The sequence below is a fragment of the Amblyomma maculatum genome, chromosome 7 (assembly GCF_055883805.1).
Source record: "Amblyomma maculatum isolate TAMU_Amacu chromosome 7, ASM5588380v1, whole genome shotgun sequence".
In the NCBI taxonomy this organism is placed as follows: Eukaryota; Metazoa; Arthropoda; class Arachnida; order Ixodida; family Ixodidae; genus Amblyomma; species Amblyomma maculatum.
Window position 1 is genome coordinate 113,147,408 of NC_139350.1, and position 14,800 is coordinate 113,162,207.

Here is a 14,800-nt window from a genome sequence, read left to right on the forward strand (position 1 = left end):
GTTGATTTTCCATGAACTCGGACAACCTGTCACGCACCATCGTCTCCATTCGTTTGCCCGCACACGAGGTTAGAGAGATGGGGCGAAGGTTGTCCGTGTTGATAGCCTTGCCAGCTTTTGGAATGAAAGTGACCAGAGCAGTCTTCCAATCGATGGGGAGTGGCGCGTCCCCAAGCCAAATTGAATTGATGTAATCCAATAAGGACTGGTAGGCCGGGTCGGGTAAGTTAGCTAGTAATTTGACTGTAATTTTGTCCCGACCCGGGGATGTGCCACGTTTCATTTTCGACAGGGCCGCCCGCAGATCGTGGAGCTGGAACGGCTGATCCAGCTCAGCGCTCTCCGAACTTGCATAAGAGTGCGCCGGTCCGCGGGGCTCCTGGGTAGTGCACAAGTATTGTTCCCGCAACTTGTGCGCTAGCTGAGTTGTGTTGCCCTGAAAGCTGTGTATGGCATGGCACGTTGTAGATGTTTCTGAATTTCTGTGTGTGTCTGCGTTGGGTCGATAAGAGCGCGGAAGAGCCGCCAGGTGTTACTGCTGGACATCTCCCGCGCCGCCGTGTTGCAACGATCCACCCAGTTGGCGTCTGCGAGCTGGGCCGCATACTCGGCCGCCTGCTGGGTGAGCTCGAAAATTCGAGTCTTAAGTTTACGGTTATGCTTTTGTCGGCGCCACCGGCGGACAAGGCAATGCCACGCTTCCCAGAGGTGGAGGAGGTGGTTATCCACGTCTGATACCGCCTCGGAAAGCTGAATTTTAGTTTCGGTAGAGCGAAGGCTAGAAACCAATTGTTCAGACCATGACTGGTAGCCTTGCTGGAGTATAGATGTTGCTGTGTTGTAATTTTTCCTAAATTTGGACCAGTCTGGGAGTCGAGCCTGTGTTGTGGGCTTTGCTAATGGTCTGGTCCGAATTGTAGTGTTTAGTATACAGTGGTCGCTACCGAATGTTTCCGCACTGTTGACCCAGTCAGCATACTGAATGTTGCGGGTAAAGGTTAAATCCGGACACGTATCCCGATTGAAGTGGATTATGAAGACGGCACGAAAGCGACGAGGACAAGGCAGGAACACCAAAATAACAGGACAGGCGTCAACTTTCAACTGAAGTTGAAAGTTGGCGCCTGTCCTGTTATTTTGGTGTTCCTTCCTTGTCCTCGTCGCTTTCGCGCCGTCTTCATAATCCACTTCAACCATGAGCCAACTAGCCCAAAGCAAAGTACTTCTTGAACGTATCCCGTGTCACGGAGTTACCTATACATGTTGGGTGGACGGGGTCTGTGTGAAGAGTGAGGCACAACGTAGACGCAAGCTCCGCCAACTTGCGTCCCCGTTTCTCTTCACGGCGGTACCCCCAGCATCGACTGGGGGCGTCAAAATCGCCCACAATCAAGAGGGGGTCCCGACACGCAGCTTTCAGCGCACGGCTGAAAAGGTCCGAGAATGATACATTCGGCAATTTGGGTGGGCAGTAGACTTTTAGAATGTGCAGTGGTGGGTCCTGCTTGCAGAGGGGGAGGAGAGTTACCATTACATGGGAATAGCCAAGTTGAAGGTTCAAGTCGACCATATTTGCTGTGTAATTTTTATGAACGCATAGACAAGACGAGGGGTCCTGCTGAAACGTCGTACAGTTTATTAGGATGGCGCCTCTTCCTGGCTCCTGAAGGGCCACCACGGCGGGCATATGCTCCAAAGTTGAGAGGAAAAGCCGAAGGTCGGCCCGCTTAGTGCGAGACCGTAGCCCTCGGCAATTCCATTGAGTTACAGTGATGGGGGAGGCCAATTTAGATAAGGGGGAACGCCTACACCGAGGTTGTCCCGTCATGTTCACGTTTTGGGCTTAGAGGAGGGAAGGTAGATGCCCCGGAGCCATCAACCCAGGGCTGAAATTCAGCTCCTGGGAGGGGGCAGCTATCTTCCTCATTTTCGATGTCAGTTTCTCGACGCGAAAATTTTGAGGGCCGGCTGGATACGTTTTTAAGAGGAGCGACCCGACGAGACGTGCGGGGGAGATTCGCGACATGTTGAGTGATCATGGTAGGAAGGGCCTCCATGACTTTGGCAATGATACGCTCCATTACCGTCCCGACAAGGGTTTCGAATTTGGCGTTAAGACGGGCCTCAAGAATGGCCACGGAGGAGTCCGAGGTCACCGTTTCCGCCGCATCGCTCTCCATGGATTCTGCTTGGGGGGCAGGTTGTGGGGGAGGAGCAGTTTTAGTTTCAAGGGCTTCAATTTTGGCAAGTAGCATCTCGTTTTGGACCCGGAGAGAAGCTACCAGGTTATGAAGCTCGGCGTCGGCCGCCGAGCGAGCGTGAGGAGAAGGGGGGTGGGAGGAGGAGCCAACCCTACCCGAGCCGCTCACCTGTTTTCCTTTTTTGACCGCATTTGCCCAGGCACCGCTTTCGCCTTGTTTGAGTTGGGAGTGGGCTTGCTTCCCCGATCCGCCGTGTGGGGGCGGTGGTGGCGCTTGGTCGCCTTTGATGTCACGCCCGCTTGAAGGCGCTTGCTTCTTGGAATTGGTGGCGTCACCGCCGGTGACGTGATCCTGTTGACGTGGCTTCTTGCCCGTTGCGCCAGTTTTGCCACCCTTTTGGGCAGTCGTATTGGTGTCGAAGCGGTACTTGGCGGTACAGTCTCTGGAGTTCGTGGCATGGCCGCCACCACAAACAGCACATTTCAGCTTACACTCATGAGGGGCCCGCACTCCCACGACGAAAGGAGCCTGTAGTCCACACAGGCCACACTTATCTTGCAATGGATTTGGGCATGTGTCTGCCCTGTGGCCCACTGTGCCACACACACCGCAGGCTGGGATAGTGCGCAGGTAGGGCTGCACTTGGACGATTTCTGAGTTGTAGGTCACCGTCCGTGGCTTCACTTTTCCGGCAAAAGTAAGACGAACCTTATTGGAGGTTCCAAATTTGCAAATTTCCAAGATAGTGCCATGCCTCCACTGTACACCATCTTTCAGGGTTTCCGCTGTTCCGTGATTTGCCACAGTAATGACGCCGTAGCAAATTTCTTTTCCATTTTGCTTGAGATGGCCTCGCACTGGCACATCTCCCTGAGCTGATTTGATCGCGAAATCACCAAGCAGACGGTCCGCCACGTACTCGTTTTTGGTGCTCGCAATGAGTAGATTTTGCTCGCGGGAAACGACGAAGCTGAGTTCGGACACCATTTGCACGCCGAGATAGGCACGCAAGGCTAAGCCCAGCTCACCACATTGGAAGACAGTCCCGATGGCCACAGCGGTTCGGGGCTTGATGATCACGACGAGATCGTCGGGGCGGAATTTGTGGAGAGGTCTGGGCCTCCACGATGACTTGGGTTGGCGATCCTTGGCCGCGTGCGAGACGCGGTCGTGCTGAGGTGGGGTTGACTTGCCGGATGTCAACCTGGCGTCTGCCGTCATCTTGGCTTTCCGGCGCTGAGAGCGGCTCTCAACGATACGGAGGAGATTTGAGTCGCGTAGCTGGTCCGATGGTGCCGAATTGGGTTCCCCGGCTTGAGGAACTGTCGACCAGGTCATGGCGTCCGGGTCGTAGCCGCGTTGAGGCAGGGCGTTCGCCATGTTGATGCGGAGAGTAGCTTCCTCGCCGCCGGACGCCGGCGCAGCCGTTAGGCTTAGCGGCGGCGCCACCGAGCGCGAGTGAAAGTCCGCTCTAAAGTGGTGAAACATTTGCCCACCGGGATTGAAGTGGTGTCCCTGTGTGCCGGGTAACTTGCTGCATCCGATGGATGCCAAATTTGCGGGGTTTTACGAATTGGTCCGTGGCTCTTGTTAAAAACTGACGGAGCCGAGGTGCCACGCGTGCATACGTGCGCAACGCAAGGTAGCGTCTCCTGTTTTCTCTGAGCAGCCGTTTATTTCCAGCATAAACCAACAGGCCATAGCACACTGCCGAACATTTACCAGTGTGCTTGTGCATTTCAACGATCAACCGGATTTCTACGTGGTTCAGTAACGCTTGTGTTTCTTTTTTGGCAGATGTCATAGTGAAAGCAAGGAATGGCTGCTTCTGATTCTCTGAATTGCATCTTCAAATGGTTGCCCGATTTTCACGCATCCTCTCCAGATAAGCGCTGTTTCCTTCCCTGCAGAACTTCTGAAACCATGGTCGCGTCATCCCGCGGGGTAACCTCCCCTCCCTGGACGACCCAATCTCTTTACCAAGAGCTCATCCACCATGTATTTTGCCATAACGAACGGTCTCCTATAAGTATTGGGTTATTTTGATTCGGCAGCTCTAATGCGATTTTGAATAAATATATACTGAAAGGCTCTTCACATTCTAATGAAACACCCAGTTGTGGAACCTTCCCTTTCCGTGCGTGTTGTGCCAGCAGGGAGTGAACGCATGTATTTGAGACTCAAATATTTTTCTGAATAATTTTGCTCCCTCTTTTTTTGAATGCGCTGTTGCTGCTGGCCAGTAAAATGTTGATTGCACTGGCTGCCACAGAAAGATAGAAATGACAGGTTTATCAGTGAGCGGGCATCGCATTGTGTGAACTCCTGACAGACTAAACTAGAAAACGTAAGTCACTTATTTATGCTGGATAAACTCCCGCAAGGCTTGTCAATGCCTACGAAATGCGCAGGTTTTTTGGGACATGAATGGAAAATCGATTGATGTGACAATATAAGGAAACCGCAGTTTTCCCAACAATGGAATGCAAATGGATTAGAAAGGTAATCATAATTAGGCTATGAACAGAGACGCCAATGGTAGACGCATATTTGCCGTGTCATAGTTGCTTAATGCTGCATCCGTGATGGCATAAACTATTGTCCAATGTAATAAATAGCAGTAATTTCTTCTATAACCAATTAAGGCCTGAGATAGAAACCCCTGTTTTCGAACATTGGACCACCAGTGGTCCAATGGTGCTGTGCTGCTTGGGAAAGGTACTTGAGGTGACATTTCTGCAGGGTCACCGTCTCCACTGATGAACGTCGGTCTGGGCAGCAGGTTTATAGCCGGCAGGCACCGTGACGTATTATGGTGGTGTAACTTCACTGTTCATCGAAGGTACGCGGAGGACGCTTTCCACGAGGCGATGATCAGCCGTACTTGGTACACGGCGAGAGGCTTCAGCGATAAATGCAGGAAGCCGCCACAGCATTTCGTTGATTTCGGCTGGGGAATCAGATAGCTGCTTTCCGATGGCCTTTATAACTGTCGATGTTTCGAGGACTAGGATCAGGAGCTATATGCAAACCTACACATACAAAGGCACTTAAGGTTACATCATCATGGCAGGGCCGCCATGCCCGAACATTGTACATACGCTTGGTCTAAGCTTTCCAGCAGTATATGACACAATGCTGGAGCGCAAATTAGCATTTTAATTGCAATTTACAAAATATCAACGCATTTGGCCCAATATTAGTCAAAGTAAGTGAATAATTAAATAATGATACAAACTCACGGTTGATCACGTGACATATACTGTGCTTAGACAAATAACTTGACAGTACGAAAATACATTGAGTCCCAATTTGACCTTTTCTGACCTTGGAGTTCAAAGCGCCAGTCTGGGTTATTTTCCGAAGTTTTACCGCGATGACAGAGTTCACGCTCTAAAAAGCAAACACAGAAAAAGTCAAAGGCAGTACTAGATCATGTGCAAAAAGTAATACACCTTGTCATGCGACTTGAAAAGCGTATTCTTTAAGACACTCACCTAAAATCTTGGTTTATATCAGTTTACCCCATTCAAACAGCTTTAAGCAGAAACCAATCTCTTCGTGAATGTTACATGCGGCATTCTCAATGCTTTTCTCGCATCTTTTCGAAAATTTTGTTCACTTTTGGAGCAGAGACCTAGCCCGAAACCACGCGCTTCACTCACTGTTGCGGCCGGCCGGCTGGCGCAAAGGAGAAGAAGCGTGTATTGCGCAGCGCTCGCAGCCGCCACGCGAGGAGAATCGAGGAGGAAAGCATAGCGTGGAGAAGAATGTCGGTACTTCAAATTATGAAGGGGTTTTAGCTCTTCGCGCTTGATGCGAGAGTGCCCAGCGTGACGCGCAAGTTTTCCCTCACTCTTGGGCTGGCGCCTATTATGATTGACAAGCTTCCAGTGCGGCGTTCTTCTACTCAGCTGTTGATTATCCTGTCAAAGGGAGCGGCATTGCAAGGTGTGCAGTAAGAGCGCTGACCCGCATTAGTAAATGAAGTGGACGGTAATGATGCTTCGATTTAGTTGACTCCGCAGCAACAAAGGCAATTTTAATGTTAACAACACAGATGTTTCGCATTTTCTCCTCACAGAAGGAATAGTGGTGTGTTTTTTTATCTCTATTAGCAGACTCGTCTGCGCGATATCTTTGACTTTTAATTCTGCTAATACCTAAGCCCTATCGGTGATTCGGAATAAGCTTTCTTGCTGCATGAACCGAAAAGAGCAATTAGGATGATTTTTATTAAGGTCTTCATTCCTGAATGAAGGACGCCTTGTGCTGTATCGTTCGGACACTGTCATTAGTTCCGACAGATCGGAGGCGCAGGAAATTGTCGAGACCACACGAGGTGTGGTGAACTCTTTGTCAGCGCCATAAAACGGCATGTGGCTGAATGCACCAAGGTCAATGCAACTGGTCGCGCTACTCGAAAGAAAACGCGTGCAGCTGCCTATTGCCAGCAGCATCAACTCGATGATGGCAATGAACGATGCAATGTGCCCCTGCGAACTGCGTAGCAAAATATTAAAGCACAAAAAAAGATTACTGCAAAGGACTGGAAAGTAAATGTAATATTCACGCGCAGAAATGAATGCAGTTTCTTTTCTTGCTTAAGAAAAAACGTGTCGTAAATACAATAATATTTTAAATTGTTTTTGCCGACCTCTTTCGGCCATTTAGTATCCGCTGCGTATTTCCCCAAAGCTCAGATGTGGCTCAAACCAAAGCTTTCTCACCCGCGGGCTGGGTGAGTCAGTGGCTCGGGTTCAACATTCTACGTGGCGCGCACCGTGCAGAGTTGGTTATCTGTGTCAAACAGGCAGTATTTCGTTATGCTGGTTGTGGTAGACCTTTATAGCAAGGCGAAGATTGTGTGTGGTCGATGAGAAAATGATTGCCGCTGATTTTGCGCATTTTCGGGCGAAGCGACAATGCTACACATACATTACACATCTGCACGAGCACGTCTCGCTGCATCTATTTTAATTGAACGGTGAAGGTGAGATTTTATTGACCCCAAGATGCGTGTCGCATTGCGCACAGCCTTCCATTCCGCTCCCTTTGCTGCGTGTTTGGCTTACTACGTCATATTACCGCTCCAGCGTTCGCTGAATGTGCTTTAGCTGGCATCACAGGGATGTTGCTATTGTCAGTAGGGTCTATCTCTTGTATACGATTGCTGAAGTAGTCAATTTGTAGCCTCATATTGACTCCTCTCCGCGAGAGATGAAGCGCCAGCATAAGAATAGAGTCGCGAAAAGGGCGAAATTTTAGTTCGAGGGAGCGAAGCCCTATAGCAGTTATTTTCACTTCCCAGAACCATTAAATTTTAAATAGTAACAATTACCATTTGAATTTCTCACCAAAGCTCTCACAGCTGGGTATTCTAATCCTAGCGTCGCAGTTATCACGTTTGCTTTTCTTTGTTCTTTGACACTGATATGTACTTTGCTTGTTCGCAAAATCTCTCACCCTTTAATAATCTCACCGCGTCTCTTTTGGAGACCTTCGCTGAAGTCATTTTGTTATCAAGAGGATTTATTGAAAACCATGACAGACGAATGAACGGTGATCGCCTTCCTACAGTTCAAGATTTGCGTTGTAGTGCCGCGTCTATGTAAGTAATCGTGAAATAATAATGTCTGGCTTTCGACGCTGCACAACTTCACTCATGTATGCCCGTAGTGAAATTCCACAAGCCGTGTGAATCGTATCTATTTGGTTGCCGAATTCACTTGAAGGTCCTTTATGCTCAGAATAGTGCCCGAAGAAATAGGCGCCAGAATGCATTTCCATGATGCACGACGAACGACTAGGCTAATGACGATGGAGCCAGAACGATGCTATGATAAGATAGTTAAATATGCCGGGGCATTTCGGTTAACGTAAAACTTTACAGTAGAAAAGTAGAAATCTATGTGAACTAAAGTTGGCTGAATAGGTACGGTGTCCATTTTCCCGCTTTATCCGAGCATCCTTCTGCCTCCGTCGTCGTTGGCCTTGTTTTTCGTCCAACAGTATAAAGGAAATCAAATTCCCTGCCAATGATACCTCACTTACGTCGCAACATGACGTGTTTGCTTTGCCGCACAGTTTGCAACGGGCACCAAGAAACGTTAGCCTCACTCAGAGTCGACACGCAGGCCCGTATGGGATTGACGCTACCATTTGCTCTTTCTGTCATGCATGCACAGTGCACTTGTCCTAAAATTGCTGGCCTGTTCAATGATATGTTCCTGTAATACACTGAGCTTTGTATACGAACGATGGAAAAGCCGCCCTTTGTTTTTGCAGTGACACGCTGGTAGTGCGAACTAGTTAGAGGGTGCGAATTGTTTTATAAAACAGTCTGTCGCGTAAACCGGTATTTCGGCGAAGCTGCTCAAGCGATCGGATATTACAGCGAAATTAAAGCAAAGCGAAATCAGAGATACCCATTGCCGATTCCGTATCCAAAATAACGTGTCTTATACATACGCGTGGGTGAACAGGTCAGCGCCATAAGTATAGTACACTGCGCAGTCAGGCACGCGCCGTCCTATCGCGCCGACAAAAATTCAATCCCATTTCGTGTACAATTTTTGCCCACCTGAGATCTGGATAAACTCAGTGACCGAAAGATGCATCACAAAATACATCATGACGTCTCTGTAGCCAATCAGATACTCCGGATCTTAATCCAAACAATCATGTGAAGTGTGCTTTACGGTGTCTGGAGGGATAAAGCTTGCCACGGTTCTTCGATTGGGATAAGGCGAAGCTGACGCAAACGAGTTCTCAATGGAAAACTTCTCAGCTTACCAATGACAAGAACGCCACATATACGCGATAGCGCTATTTTTTACGGCATGTTAGATGATTATGAATATTTTACCGTCTATGTAATGAAATTACATTGAGAATATTGCTTGTTTCTGATTGATTCAGTGGGTGGTGGAAATTGTTTTTCAGTTACATAGACCACATCACATATCCTGTCACCGTCGACGTTTCTATCAGGTGAAAGTTTCGAACTCAATGGAATCATCGTAGTCTTATGGTAAGAGAAGTGCGCGCTTCCGTGAAGTCCCTCAGAGGTATGCTTGTGATTTTATGAGTCTGCCGTGCTTTGAAAGGGGAGGAGGGGGAGAGTTTGATATTGCTCAATTTTTCAAGGTTTGGAGTATTCAAACGGCCGACGCCGCCGGACATTATTTTTCGACCTAGGTTTACAAACGCTACCGTCCTAAAATAAACCGCTGTTCTTTCTGTGGAAAGAAAAATACGAAACGTCGGTGCAACTAAAAGTAAAATGTGTGTTGCCGCTGCGGAGTCAAGTGAGCGGACGCATCGCTAAAGTCCGCTTACATCGCTTGCCAGCGCTGTACCTCGAAATCTGGCGTATACTTTATGAACACCTTCCGATGCGTGCTCCCGTTTGACGCAACCGTAGCAGCAGATTGTCTGCACGCCACGCTAAAAGTTGGCGTCAAGGTAGATCCCATAATTGTGAAACTTCCATAGACCCCATAGGGACCAACTGAGTGAGGCACGAGTTTTCTTTCACCACCACGCCCTCTGCGAATGGTTCTAAATACTAGAGCTAAAAAAAAACATGACGTCACAGTGACGCATATTTGACACGGATTTCAATTTTTGTTTCTCGTAGACTCGAAAGACAAGACAAAACGATAGTCGGCCAAGTCGGCAAAAAAGTTGGCCCCGTAACTGTTGGGGAAATTTAGTTTGGCAGATAATTTGACAGCCAATTTAAGGCAACTCTTGGTGTTGAACAGGGTCTATCCTTTGCCGACTTGTCCAAGCATCATTCAGTCTCTGTCGTCGTTGGCCTTGCCTTTCTGTGCGAGTGACGTAAAAGCATGCAGCGTTACACCGCTAGTTACAACCCCATTAATTCTTCAGGCATGCACTTTCCTGATGAGCCACAAATGCGCCGTAGTGCTCGCACACCACGAAAAACACAAAGGCCGAATGGAGTGTCAGAGAAGCAGTAGCAGTTTAATGTCAACCCCCGGACGTGATCAAGCAGCAATATGGTGCAGCGATTGGAACAAAAGGCCTCAAAACAAAATGGAATATACAGCTCCAAAAGTAACACAAAGTAGCATGTCGCATCAGTAGTACGGGCCTGCTTAAAGATGAAAAATACACATAAAAAGCGTGTACGTGTAACACATTTTTTCGTGTGTATAGGCATTTACAAGTTAAATTGTGCACAACTATGTGTCCACAGAATCAGGGGATACAGGTGAAGGAGAGCCCGTAGAGAAATGAACGCGCGGGCGCCTCCACAACAATTATTAACAGCACTCTGAACAAATACACTATCACATAAAAGCGTATTGTATTTGGTGGAATGATTTGTTTACAAATAGCAGTCAGCTTGCACACATAATGGCAAGGCAGTAAGATTCCCATCAACCCAAATATTACGCAACTGAAATATATTGTCACGTCCTGACACACAGGGACACGATGGTAGAAGAGACCTCGGGTCAACAGGGCATCGGCACAGTGCAGCATAGCAGCAGCGGAACCAGCACGCGTGTGAGTCACAGCAGCAGCGTCGTCATTTTTGAAGCGATCGCGCTTCTTCTCCTTTGGGCGCTACCCTGCCTCCCTTCCGAAAGAAGCATCATTTCGATGATAAGCAAAAAAAAAAAAGAAACCACCAGCAAAATCATGGTTAGTGTCATCACGTGTTGTTTCGCGATATAAGTGCAGCGGAGAAAACAGTGAAGGGTTCCTCCAGGGCACACGTAATACGGCCTAAGCCGGATAACATGAACTTCAGGACGTGAGGAAAGGCGTGACGATGGTCGGCTTCCGCTGGGAAGCACCTCGTAGTTGAGGTCACCGATGCGACGAATAACCGTGTAGGGTTCAAAATAGCGCTTCATACGTTTTTCCAAAAGGCCTCGACGGCGAACCGGTGTCCAAACTCCGACCTTATTATCAGGTCGAGAATTAACGTCACGTCTCCGGAGGTTGTAGCGATAAGTATCGGTACGTTGTTGGTGCTGTATATTGAATCGCGCCAGTTGTCGAGCCCCCTCCGCGCGCTCGCATGCCAGTCGAGCATCATCGGCGACGCTGTCAGGCGGTTCTTGCGGCAGCATAGCATCGCGCATTGTAGTGACCTTTCTGCCATGCACCAACTGGAAAGGTGACATACGTGTTGTCTCCTGAACTGCAGTATTGTAAGCAAACGTAACATAAGGTAAAACCTCATACCAATTTCGATCGCCCGCATCCGCGTACATGGCGATCATATCAGCCATCGTCTTGTTCAGCCTTTCCGTTAGCCCATTGGCTTGAGGATGATGCGCAGTAGTTCGACGGTGGCTGGTACAGCTTAGACGCAGGATCTCTTTGTAGAAGTTGTGCCATAAATGCGGTACTTTAAAGGAACCAAGATGCGCTATAAAAAGACAGCCACAGAAAAAGACCAAGGAGAGGAGGTCTCCTTGGCCTTTTCCTGTGGCTGTCTTTTTATTGCGCATCTTGGTTCCTTTAAAGCAATGCACCAACTCGCCCAACAAGAAGTTCTTCTCAACTACCAAAATGCGGTACCCCCGTCCGTGATCAAAACTGCCGGTGCGCCATGCCGCAAGACAATACACTCAACGAAAAATTTGGCTGCCTCCGCAGCCATCGCAGACGGAACTGCGCGGGGCTCCGCATAGCGCGTCAGGTATTCTGTCGCTATTATGATATATTTCTTGCCGGACTGGGACGTGGGATCTGGTCCAAGAAAGTCCATTCCGAGTGTGTAGAACGGGGCACTCGGCGGTTCGATTGGCTGAAGAAGGCCTGCCGGACGTGTGGGTACCGTTTTCCGCCGTTGACACTCACCACAAGTTCGTGTGTACTGACGCACATATTTAGCGAGTTTGGGCCAGTAATATTTTTCCGAATCCGTGAAAGTGTTCGGCTGTAACCAAGGTAACCAGCTGTGGGATCACCACGCAAGCTTCTGTGATTTCGCTACGCAGATCTTCTGGCACAACAAGAAGCCAAGATGTCTGGCTGCAGTCGAAGTTCTTTTTGCCCAGGACGCCATTCCAAATTCTAAATGTGGGCAGGACACGCAGGAAGACACGAGGTACCACATCGTCGTCTCCTTCAAGGTGCTCCATTAGTTGGCCAAGCTGTGGATCATGTCTTTGTCGAACCGCCGTATCTGCCATGTTTAAGACCACAATAAAGCTGTCAGCGTCGTCATCGTCTAGTGGCGCCGGCTCCAGGGGGGCTCGAGACAAGCAGTCAGCGTCACGATGCTTACGGCCAAACTTATATACAATAGCGATGTCGTACTCCTGCAGTCGAAGGCTCCATCGAGCAAGCCGCCCCGCAGGATCCTTCAGGTTGGCCAACGAACATAATAAGTGGTGGTCGGTGACCAACCTAAAATGGCGGCCGTACAGATACGGTCGGAACATTGTGGTTGCCCAGATGACAGCGAGGCATTCCTATTCCGTTGTGGGGAAAAATGTCCATTCTCTACGTCCGACTGCTTTTTTTTTGTAACAAATATTTAATGGCTTAGGGCATCAGTAAGTTATGAGATGAATAATGAGCTAATGATTAAATGAATGGAAAAAGGTTGGCTGATATAATGAAGTCAAAGATTGAGCAATGATGTGCTCCCAGAGTCCAAACCAAATACGAGGCAGGCGTGTTGGCTGAAAGGCCAGCTATCGTCAAGTGCCGATTACATGTCGGTTTCAAAGCTGGGCAGACCCACAGCAAATGGTTCATGTCGGCTTCAACATGTCTGTCTTTACGTATCGGACACCCTGGGTAGAAATACAAGTATCGAAAATGAGACCACGTCCGTGTGACAGCTGGTGTGACGGCAACCCCTATCGGATCCTCCTAAGCGCAACCTCCCCTGCGCGGGTAAGACCGCGGGGGAGGGATACCGCACACGGAGGGATAAGTAGACGTGTGCGGCGCCGGAGGTGTTCCTTTCTTGATAAAAGGAGGGTAGCGTCGTCCACATCAAGGAGCTGTGGTAATGATGAATCTAGGGTCACGAGGCGCGTCGCTAAATCAGCCTGACTTGCCTGACAGTGGCAGTTCAGGAGTCAGCCTGACTCCTGAACTGCCACGAGCTCAGCGCAGAAAGATGTAGGCTGTTCCGAAGGTTTAAACATAGATGTCTGATTCAGGCTAGGCCTCAACGGACAGTACTTTGCTGTGTTTGCTTCACAGCCTTGTATGCTTGCATCCATGTACATTACAATGGATTCTTGAGGCAGGTGAGCACCTTGCTCTTTAAATCTCTGGCGAAGGGACGATGCCGAGTTGTCAGACGTTGGTCTGCGGTTATCTGTTGGCTTATTGTCGCCTAACTGTACAAACTTCCAGGGAGGGAGAACAGGCGCAGGTGCCTGGTGAATAATATCTGAAGTTGCATACGCCCTTAGTGCTTGCATGGAATATGATAAGGAGGCTTTAAGTCTGCGCGCATTACGGCGCTGCTGCACCAACTCATCGATGGTGTTGAGCTGCGCACTCTCCTGTAATGCTACGACCGGAGAGACTCGTAGAAGGCATGTAATGGTTCTCATTGCGTCTCGGTTCACGGCTTCAAGGCGATCCTATTGTGCTCTTGTAAGATGCTGGAACTGGGCTTGATAAATAATACGTGGCTGCAGCACCGCCTTCACCAAGTGGCAGGCAACAGACGAGTTGGCGCCACCCGTTTTAGGAAAAACTCCTCTAATCAAACCCATAGTCTGAATACCTTGCTTTTTGCCTGAGAAAGCGAAAGTCGCTGATCCTGATTGATGAATCGTAATGCCCAGAATTTTTGCACTCGCACTTTTCTGTAGTGGGGTGCCTGATAGACAGATATGAATTGGATCTGAAGTAAGTTTATGGCGTCCTCAGCGGTTAGCGACACACGTGTATGTACGTTTACACGGAAAACTGAAGGCCAATGGAAGAAGCGTAATCAGAGGTAATATCTAAAGCTGATTGGAGAGCAGCCTCCTGAGTGAGGAGATCTTGGTGAGGGCTCCATACCGTGATATCATCAGCATATTGCAAAAAATTTATTTCAGGGATGTCATGTAAGCGCAATCCCAGTGGGATGAGAGCAATATTGAACAATGTCGGTGACAATACTGATCCCTGGGGCGCGCCACGTAGCGAAATGAACGAACCAACTGCGTCACCACTGAGCCGTATTGCAAAAGCTCTTCCCTCTAAAAATGATGAATAAAATTGTGTACTCTCAAAGGTAGTTGCAGCAAGTCAATGGCGTTCAGGATTGCAGCATAACTGATGTGGTCGTATGCTTTTTCAACGTCCATTGCGAATATGGTACGCACATTGTGGCTGCGAGTAGATGACAGTACTGCTGATGCCAAGACCGCCAACCCGTCCTCTGTACCTATGTATGGACGAAATCCAATTTGAGCGGGATGATAAAAACCGTGCTGTTCCAGCCACTAAGAAAGTCGTGTAGCCAGTATTTTCTCTGCACGCTAGCACAGCTTTGATATTAATGAGATTGGTCGCAAGTTAGCGAGGTCTGTTGGGGGCTTTCCTGGTTTGGGAATAGGGATCACCACAGCGGATGTCCAGCTCTCAGG